This window comes from Entelurus aequoreus, linkage group LG20 (genome assembly GCF_033978785.1).
Source record: "Entelurus aequoreus isolate RoL-2023_Sb linkage group LG20, RoL_Eaeq_v1.1, whole genome shotgun sequence".
Lineage (NCBI taxonomy): Eukaryota > Metazoa > Chordata > Actinopteri > Syngnathiformes > Syngnathidae > Entelurus > Entelurus aequoreus.
In genome coordinates, this window is record NC_084750.1 from 1,273,340 (window position 1) to 1,282,790 (window position 9,451).

Here is a 9,451-nt window from a genome sequence, read left to right on the forward strand (position 1 = left end):
CAGACTTTTTTTGGGGGGGGGGGGGGGGGGGGGGGGCGTGGCCTCCAGCTCCGGCTGAATACCGGGAGTTTGTCGGGAGAAAATCTCTGTCGGGATGTTGTCGGGAGAGGCGCTGAATATCGGGATTCTCCCGCTAAAAACGGGAGGGTTGGCAAGTATGACTATACCCAATATATAAAGGGGTGGAAAAGTGACTATTACCTGCAGGGCAAACATTAGGTAACCAGAAGGCAATAACAATGTAAACAAAAAACACCTGCTTAAAAGATCTAATACAAATGTCCCTGAGGAATGTAAGGTGGGAGTACTGTAATTACCTAACGTTACATTATTATTTTCCATAACAATTTAGCCCCCTCCACAATATTAACACGACATTAAAACAGAACTAGCTATTTATTGATTAGCAATTGCCGAATCATGTAACATTAGCTTAATGCTAAAAAGCCAGGTTACTATCACATTCTGTAACAGACAAATAATTTCATGTAGGCTAACTTTACCTACCTGCTACCTCTGTCTTTTTCTCGTTTCTCCTCCTCTTCTTTTATATTTTTTCTTCCCTAGACACCTGACAGTTTTGGCCGTTTTGACATCTTGTGTTGATTTTTTGATGTGGTGACGTCCAAAAAGAGTCATGATACGGGAAGGGAGGGGGCGCACCGTGCGGGGGGAAGGGGGGAGGGGGTGTAATGTTGTAACAAATAATATTTCAATTAAATAGGCTTTACTTTGCATTTTAATTAACGTGGGATTATTTTTTGTATTTAGAAATAATAGTACCAACTTTTTTTTTTTTTTTCTCCAACATTTGTGGCACTGGCGGGGCGCCCCCTGATGGACGGCACCCTTAGCATTTGCCTATACGGCCTATGCCACGGGCCGGCCCTGCGATATAGATTGGGTTAGCCTGATTGTTAAAATGATTTACATATACATTAGATTGATATTTAAGAATATGAAAGTGTAATTTATGTTTCAAAATTAGGATAGGATATGATAGGTATTTATTGTCATTGCACAAGTACAACGCAACTTTGTCTTCAGCACAAACCCGTTCAAGATTAGACAAACAAGCAGTGTACAGGGTTACAGAACAGGAACGCTGATGGGTCGCCACAACGCGCCCCGTAAAAGATGGGGAAAAAGGTAAAACGCTGGGGAAGGATGAGTAAAAATATACAATCCTAAGGGGGCCCAGTCTGGAGTGGGAAAAAACCTCCATAGCAAAGCACATATACATATTACAACATACATCTCGAGATATCTAGCAACAGAGGGAAGGGAGTGCGGGGTCATGGTGGCAGGCTGCAGCTCTTCAGGCGCTGACCATCCTTTCATCACCCCTATGGGATTTGTGTCGAGGGCGTTGGATTGTCCACAGTTCTTCCCGCATCCTCCAATCATTTGTGGCAGCTTTGGGGTACTTTGAAGACTGCCAGCAACTTCCAAATTGTCAACAAACCAGAGCAACGCTTACTCCAATCAGCAGATGTCCTGTTGTCATAATTCCGAATAGGTAGATATCTTCACGTCCTCGACTGAAAGGGTCATCAGGCACGCGGCACTCCTTCTTCTCCCAAGAGTCCGTCGTGTGTCCAGCAACAACAGCTCCGTCACGACAAGCAGGTTCCCCTAAACCCAAGATCTTGTCAATATCGTTGAGGCCAGTTAAATAGTTCCAATGTTGATTTGGAGAGCAGTGCAAAAAGAGGCAACAAAAAAGTTAAGACAAGACAAGACAAAGAACAAGCAGGAGAGATAAGGGAGAGGAAAGGGGAGCGTCCACCCTCGATGAGTGTAAACATCACATGGTGGGATTATTAAAATGTTATCACATGCTTTTAATGGAGCATTTGCACCTGAAAACATTCTTAGTTTATTGTTTACTTCATTAAAGATGTCATCACACCTCAACCATTGTCTATTTGTACACCACACTAACCCAGCAGGCACAAGACATTGATACAAAGTTCATTATACATACATGTCCTTTCAAACTGACTTTGAAAGAACGCTGCAATATAAGTATTATTTGTAAATTGAGACAACATTGATGTCTAACGTTGGATCCACGTTGTTGGTTGGGAAATTACCTAAATTCAATAGTAAAATCAACATCAGAAACCAACATTGATTAAACGTCGTCAAAAAGCATGTTGTTTCAATGTAATAATTGAGTTGCTCAACGTCAAGACGGAATTTAACAAGTTCTCAACGTTGTGTTAATGTCTTGTGCCTGCTGGGACCCCACTAATGAGCTAAGTCTTTTTGCTACTTTCAGGGTGCCGTACAAACCTTTACTTTACTTCATGCAATCTGAATGTTTTACATTTTACATCCTGGCTCCAATGATTCAAACTCATTTGCTAATTCACCTCTCAAACAAGTAATGTAGTGTGTAGAAAGCATTTCAAAGCTCCAACTGGCTGCCAGTGACCTGAATTACCTCCTCTTTACATTGTCAACGTATCCCTGCTCGAGCAAACATGAAGTCCCATCCATCCATCCATCCATCTTCTTCCACTTCTCCGGAGTCGGATCGTGCAGGCAGCTGCCTAAGCAGAGAAGCCCAGACTTCCCTCTCCACAGCTCTTCTCGGGGGATCCCGAGGCATTCCAAGGCCAGCTAGGAGACATAGTCTCTGCACCGTATCCTAGGTCTTCCCCGTGGTCTCCTACTGGTCGGACGTGCCCTAAACACCTCCCCAGGGAGGAGTTCGGGGGGCGTCCTGACCAAATGCCTGAACCACCTCACCTCATCTGGCTCCTTTCGATGTGGAGGAGCAGCGGCTTTACGTTTAGCTCCTCCCGAATGACAGAGCTTCTCACCCTATCTCTAAGGGAGAGCCCAGCCACCCGACGGAGGAAACTAATTTTGGCCGCTTGTACCCGTGATCTTGTCCTTTCGGTCATAACCCAGAGCTCATGACCGTAGGTGAAGATAGGGGCGGAGATTGATCAGTAAATTGAGAGGTTTGCCTTCCGGCTCAGCTCCTTTTTCACCACGACGGATCGATACAGGGTCCGCATTACTGCAGACTTTGCACCAATCTGCCTGTCGATCTCACAATCTACTCTTCCCTCAGTCCTGAACAAGACCTTGGGGCAAGATCTCTTTCCCAACCGAGAGTTGGCACTTCAGCCTTTTAGGGGTGAGAACCATGGACTCGGACTTGGAAGTGCTGATTTTCATCCGAGTTGCTTCACACTCAGCTGCAAACCAATCCAGTGAGAGCTGAAGATCCTGGCCAGATGAAGCCAGCAGGATCACATCATCCGCAAAAAGCAGAGACCTAATCCTGCAGCCACCAAACCGGATCCCCTCAATGCCCTGACTGTACCTAGAAAGTTGTAAACAAAATCGATGACAAAGGGTAGCCTTGGCGGAGTCCAACCCTCACTGGAAATGGGTCCGACTTACTGCCAGCAGTGCGGACCAAGCTCTGGCACTGATCATATAGGGAGCGAACCGCCACAATCAGGTGGTCCAATTCCCCATACTCTCTGAACACTCTCCACAGGACTTCCCGGGGGACACGGTCGAATACCTTCTCCAAGTCTACAAAACACATGTAGACTGGTTGGGCAAACTCCCATGTACTCTTAAGGACCCTGCCGAAAGGATAGAGCTGGTCCACAGTTCCACGACCAGGACGAAAACCATACTGCTCTTTCTGAATCCGAAGTTCGGATATTTGACGTAGCCTCCTCTCCAGTACACTTGAATAGACCTTACCGAGAAGGCTGAGGAGTGTAATCCCACGATAGTTGAAACACACCCTTCTTAAAGAGAGGAACTTCCACGCCAATCTGCCAATCCAGTGGCACCGCCCCCGATGTCCACGCAAAGCTGCAGAGTCTTGTCAACCACGACAGCCCCACAGCATCCAGAGCCTTAAGGAACTCCGGGCGCATCTCATATACCCCTGGGGCCCTGCCACCGAGGAGCTTCTTAACTACCTCGGCAACCTCATCCCCAGAAATAGGAGAGCCCAACGCGGAGTCCCCAGGCACCGTTTCCTCATTGGAAGACGTGTAGGTGGGATTGAGGAGGTCTTCGAAGTATTCCTTCCACCCATCCACAACATCCTCAGTCGACGTCAGCAGCACACTGTCTCCACTATATACGATGTTGACAGCGCACAGCCTTCCCTTCCTGAGGCGGCAGATGGTGGTGTATAAGTTCACAATGCATGATAAAAAGCTCGAAAATATCGAATGTATTAATTGAACTATTGTACTACCAGAATTGAATGTAAAGTTTGCAGCAATTATAACTGACCATCTTTCTGTCTTTTCCGCTGAACTTGTGGCAATTATCACAGCACTGCAGTGGGCAGAACAAGTTATATCCTTAAGTGTAATAATATGCACAGACACACAATCTGCTGTTGAAATGATGAAATCAGGCAACACCAGTGAAAGAAATGACTTGATTTATGAGATTTTAGCAATGCTGTTAGGAATTCATAACATGGGAACATATGTCAAATTTGTTTGGGTTCCAGTTCATGTTGTAGTGATGGAAAATGAACTAACAGACAAATATGGAAAGCAAGCAATAACGAATAGAAGTATAACAGTTCATTGTCATATTAGTAGATCAGAAGTCAAGTCATTAATTACAAAATAAATTATGACATTTATATATATATATATATATATATATATATATATATATATATATATATATATATATATATATATATATATATATATATATATATATATATATATATATATAATATATGTACAAGTATTGAATATTAATATGTATACATATATTTAGATATATGTAAACATATTTGTATGTATATATATGTATAAAGGTGAGACGTGATGTCTCCCAAACAAACCCCTGACCCTTCTTTGTGACACCTACATGGGTGCCTTCTATGGATGATGTGACATACCTCATACACCTGCTCTTGTTGGAGTTCGATGTTAAATATGGGGGTTGTTGTGTTTTTGTGTCACACTATTCTTGGGTGCAAGACTGTGTCCTTCCCCTTGCTTCCCTGCCATGTTTCCTTTTGTCTTGTCCACTGCAAAGTGCATGCTGGGTAATGACAAGTGCCCCCTTTCCTTTCTACAGACTTGGTTTGATAGACTTGTCTATACGCTCAGTCTATCGGGCCCAGTGTGTGTGCACGAGGTAATGATGCAGCTGGCCCGTTAAAAGTGACAGCACTACCTCCATCCCACACACAAAATGAACCCCCACGTAGTAAATAGAGCTCTCACGACAATAGCGAGTATTTCTCTCCTGATGAGGATTACACATTTGTTTAGAAAGAGACAAGAGGGTTGAAGGAAGGGGGAATCTATCTTTCTTGTAGACCACCGCCTGTCTTTTTCCTCTTTCGTCTGTCGGAGGTTGTGTACGTTTGAAGTCTGTCCATTTGTCTTAGGGGATTGTGAAGTCTTTCTATTGACTATTGAGTGTGTAGGCGAGTGTAGAGAGTGAAGTGAAGGTGTTAAGGACTTGACGTGAATAGCCTTCATCCATCAGTCATTGAGGTCAGCAGGGAGAGGCTAGTAGTCCTGGGTGGTCTTGCATTTTCATTGAAAACACCGTCCATTCATACCCATATTTGTCCTACTGTAAGGGATGGGTGGTTGATTGTGTGTGTAAATGCGTATTGTGTGCATGTGCGCGCGTGCGAATATGTCTTATGTGCATACCAAGTGGATCTCCTCATCAAAGTTACAAAGTATCGAGAGTTGAATTTTTGAGATTTTGTACATCTTATGTACAAATTGTTTAAAGCTAGTCTTGAGCAATAAATCGGTTTTATCGATAAATGCTAGGTTTTTGTTGCAAAGTCTTTTGTATCCTTTGTGATATGTTGGCATGTTTACATTTAAAAGACTGCAAGATTATATAATTTCGTCCGCTGCCGTTAAATGTTGTATTAAGGCTGGGCGATATGGCCTTTTTTTAATATCTCGATATTTTTAGGCCATGTCACGATACACGATTTATATCTCGATATTTTGCCTTAGCCTTGAATTAACACTTGATGCATATATTCACACCAGTATGATGATTCTATGTGTCTACATTAAAACATTCTTGTTCATTCTGCATTAATATATGCTCATTTTAAACAAACATTCATATAATTTCAAAACAGAAAGTGCAAGATTGTCGGAGACATTTTAAAATAAGCTATGAGTGCACTTTTGTGCATGATGTCACTAAGATGACATATCAAAACAACACAAAATTAAAGTGCACTTTTTGTACAGAACGCCACTGCAATGTTTTCAAACAAATAAAGTGCACTTTTATGCATGATGTCACACAAGATATTTCAATAACTGTCAAATAAAAATGAGTTTCATAATAGGAAATCAAATAGTGTATGTCCTTCGCTATGTGAACGTTATCTCCTTCTGTTGTTGACTATTTGTTTCATACGGTGTTGATCTGGAAATGGTTGACTCGACATTTTGTTGGTGCATGCTTGAAACTCTGCATGTCAACATCTCCGTTTGGTGCCAACCAAACGGAGATGTTGACATGCAGAGTTTCAAGCATGCACTCTTCATTCTCTAACGGGTGACTTTTCAAATGATGCTACATATTAGCAGTAATGCTACTTTTTGTAGCAACGCTTTTGCCCCACACTTGACAAATTACGGTTGTCTGTTCGACATATTCCCGCTTGAAGCCAAACCACCGCCAGACGATGGACCCCCGTGCTGTTTTTCTTGGGAATTAATTCTTCCTTCATTTGTTACCAGATTCGCACCTTCTTTCTCTCGTATTACCACTCGCACCACAGCTAACGTTACCCATGCCGCTACCTCTCTGCTCCGTGAGGGCGTATATAAGAAGGTGCGCTTGTTTTATGTCTCTGTGAGAAGGAGAGACAAGAAAGAGTGATAAAAGCCTGAAGTGTAATGCCCGCAGCTAAAAGCAACTGCGTGAGAACGTATACTCGGATATCACAATATAGTCATTTTCTATATTGCACAGAGACAAACCCGCGATATATCGAGTATATCGATATATCCCCCAGCCCTATGCTGTATGTACCTTAAAGCCAGCTGCAACGACTCCATCTTTTTAGACACTCGTCTGTTTTGGCGATGTGCATCCATCTTCCCGCAGCACACAGCAATTTCAAACCACTGGTGATGACTCCATACACCAGAAAGAAGCATCTCCTACTGACTCACGATTGGCCACAAACAGCAGCACTTAAGCACATGGCTACTTTAAATATGATTTGCATATTTAAAAGGGGGCGTGGCCTGGGTGTGCCATGTCAAGGCAACTCTTGGGATCAATTCCACGTTGATTGCGGTGTAACACAGAAATGTGCTTGGATTTGTGCGCACATGTACGTACTTTTCTGGCTTTGACTGTATGTCTAGTTTTAAATTCTAGTGACATGAGGCCCCTGGCCTCTTTGTTAACGTCAAGCACAAGACCGGCACAGGGGTCAAGTCACTGTTAACCTCCTCCATTGGTTGAAGCCCGCCATAACAAGGGAAAGCAACTTGAAGCACTCTTCCCTCCCTCTCTTATAAAAAACAGCAGGCCAACCCTCTCATCCCCCTCTCATTCAACCTTCGCGAACCACTCCCCCATGTAGCTGTTGAGAATACGCCTGTAATATAATTATTTGATTTTGGACCTCCAGAATCAGCATGGCCTCATCCATTTGTGTCAACAAGGTAATATTACGTCTGAAGACTTTTGACTAGTTCACTTCAGGTCCGTCCCTGCCCATTAGGACGTTTCAAAGTGTAAAATATGATATACCTTGAACACAGGGTATTTTGTTTTGAAAATAAACCGGATGTTTTTATTTTGTGTTGCTGTTCATTGCAAGCAGACTTTAGGTAAACGCTGTGTTGGCAAGTATGGAAGCTCTGCCTATATTTAGCACAGAAATGCGGTACGACACCGGCATGGCGGCACCAGTCTGCAGCCGTTACCCATTCAGTGGAAATCCGGGCTTAGCTAGCTTAACCCGCTCCAGGCCTTACCACCCTTTTCTCTTCTGCTCTTACTGCCGCACTTAGCGAATGCCACGGTGAACTCCGTCGTCTCGCTCGGTAGCATGAACTATTAGCTAGACAGAAAATCTGCACCATAGTAAAGCAGGAGTATATAAAGAATACAAGAGTACCAGCCAAGGGTGTTAACATCATTCTTTTAAATGCAAACGGAACATTTATCCATGAAAATATGGAGAAGCTGCTGGAAAGAGATACCGCAGAAGTAGTCACGACTACTTTTGGTGACAAACTCCATCACAGCACCAAGTAAACTTGTGAGCTGGGGTACCACTAAAGCAGACCTGGGCAAATTAAGGCCCGGGGGCCACATGCGGCCCGTTGAACTTTTCAATCTGGCCCGCTGGACATTCCCAATTAATTTTTTTAGATCTTTAAGATGGAAACTGTAGCTGCCATTATGATGTGCAGTGATGTTTTCTAATGACCATAAGTTTTGAACTATACAAAGTATTTCAATGGTTGGAATCTGTGCTTCTGCACGATATACTAGTTACTATGGTAATTTAATTAGTTACTATGGTAATCAAATTAGTTACTATGGTCATCTAAGTCACAGCAGCTCAGACAAGGCAGTGTGGGTGGGGAGCGTTTCCACAGAGTGTTTCCAGAGTGGCCAGCCTAAAATGTTCTAAAGTGTAGTGATGTATCAGATATATCAGGTTGTAGGTGTTGTTGTTTTGTTTTTTTACCCTTCACGTTCAAATTTCGTTGTGTTTGTTGCATTTTGTTGTGTTTCGCTTGATTGTAAAATATGTCGATCGAGAGGGTGTGTAACGTTCATATGTTGTCAATATTCAGTGTTTTATCGGTCATAGTTAATATTGTAAATCCCACATTCTTTATTTTCATTCAGTAAAAAAAAATTAAATTCCATTCTGTTTTTTAAGGTGGGCTGGTCTATCCATAACGTTTTTAGCACTCAAACATTATTGTGAGGTTATGTATTAGTGTTTCTAAAAAATCAGATATACCGGCCCCCAGACACATTTTTTGCTCTAAATTTGGCCCCCGGAGTCAAAATAATTGCCCAGTCCTGCACTAAAGAGTGTCATAAAACCATGCATGGCATGCAAATAAGCCATTCGGAATTGTCCACACTGTAAGTATGAATGTGAATGTACTGTATGTGTTCTGCGATTGGCTGATGAAGTCCAGGGGTTACCCTGCCTCTCACCCCTAGTCAGCTGAGATTGGCTCCAGCTCACTCAGGACCCTCATGAGGACAACAGTATAGAAAACAGATTGTTGGGGGAAAAAAGTAGAAATGTTGATGCAAATAACACAAACACGTGCTGACCAGGACCAGAGGGCGGGAGCACATTAGGCAAGGCAAGGCAACTTTATTTGTATAGCGCTTTTCATACACAAGGCAGACTCAAAGTGCTTCACAGACAACAAAGTGAAAAGAAAGA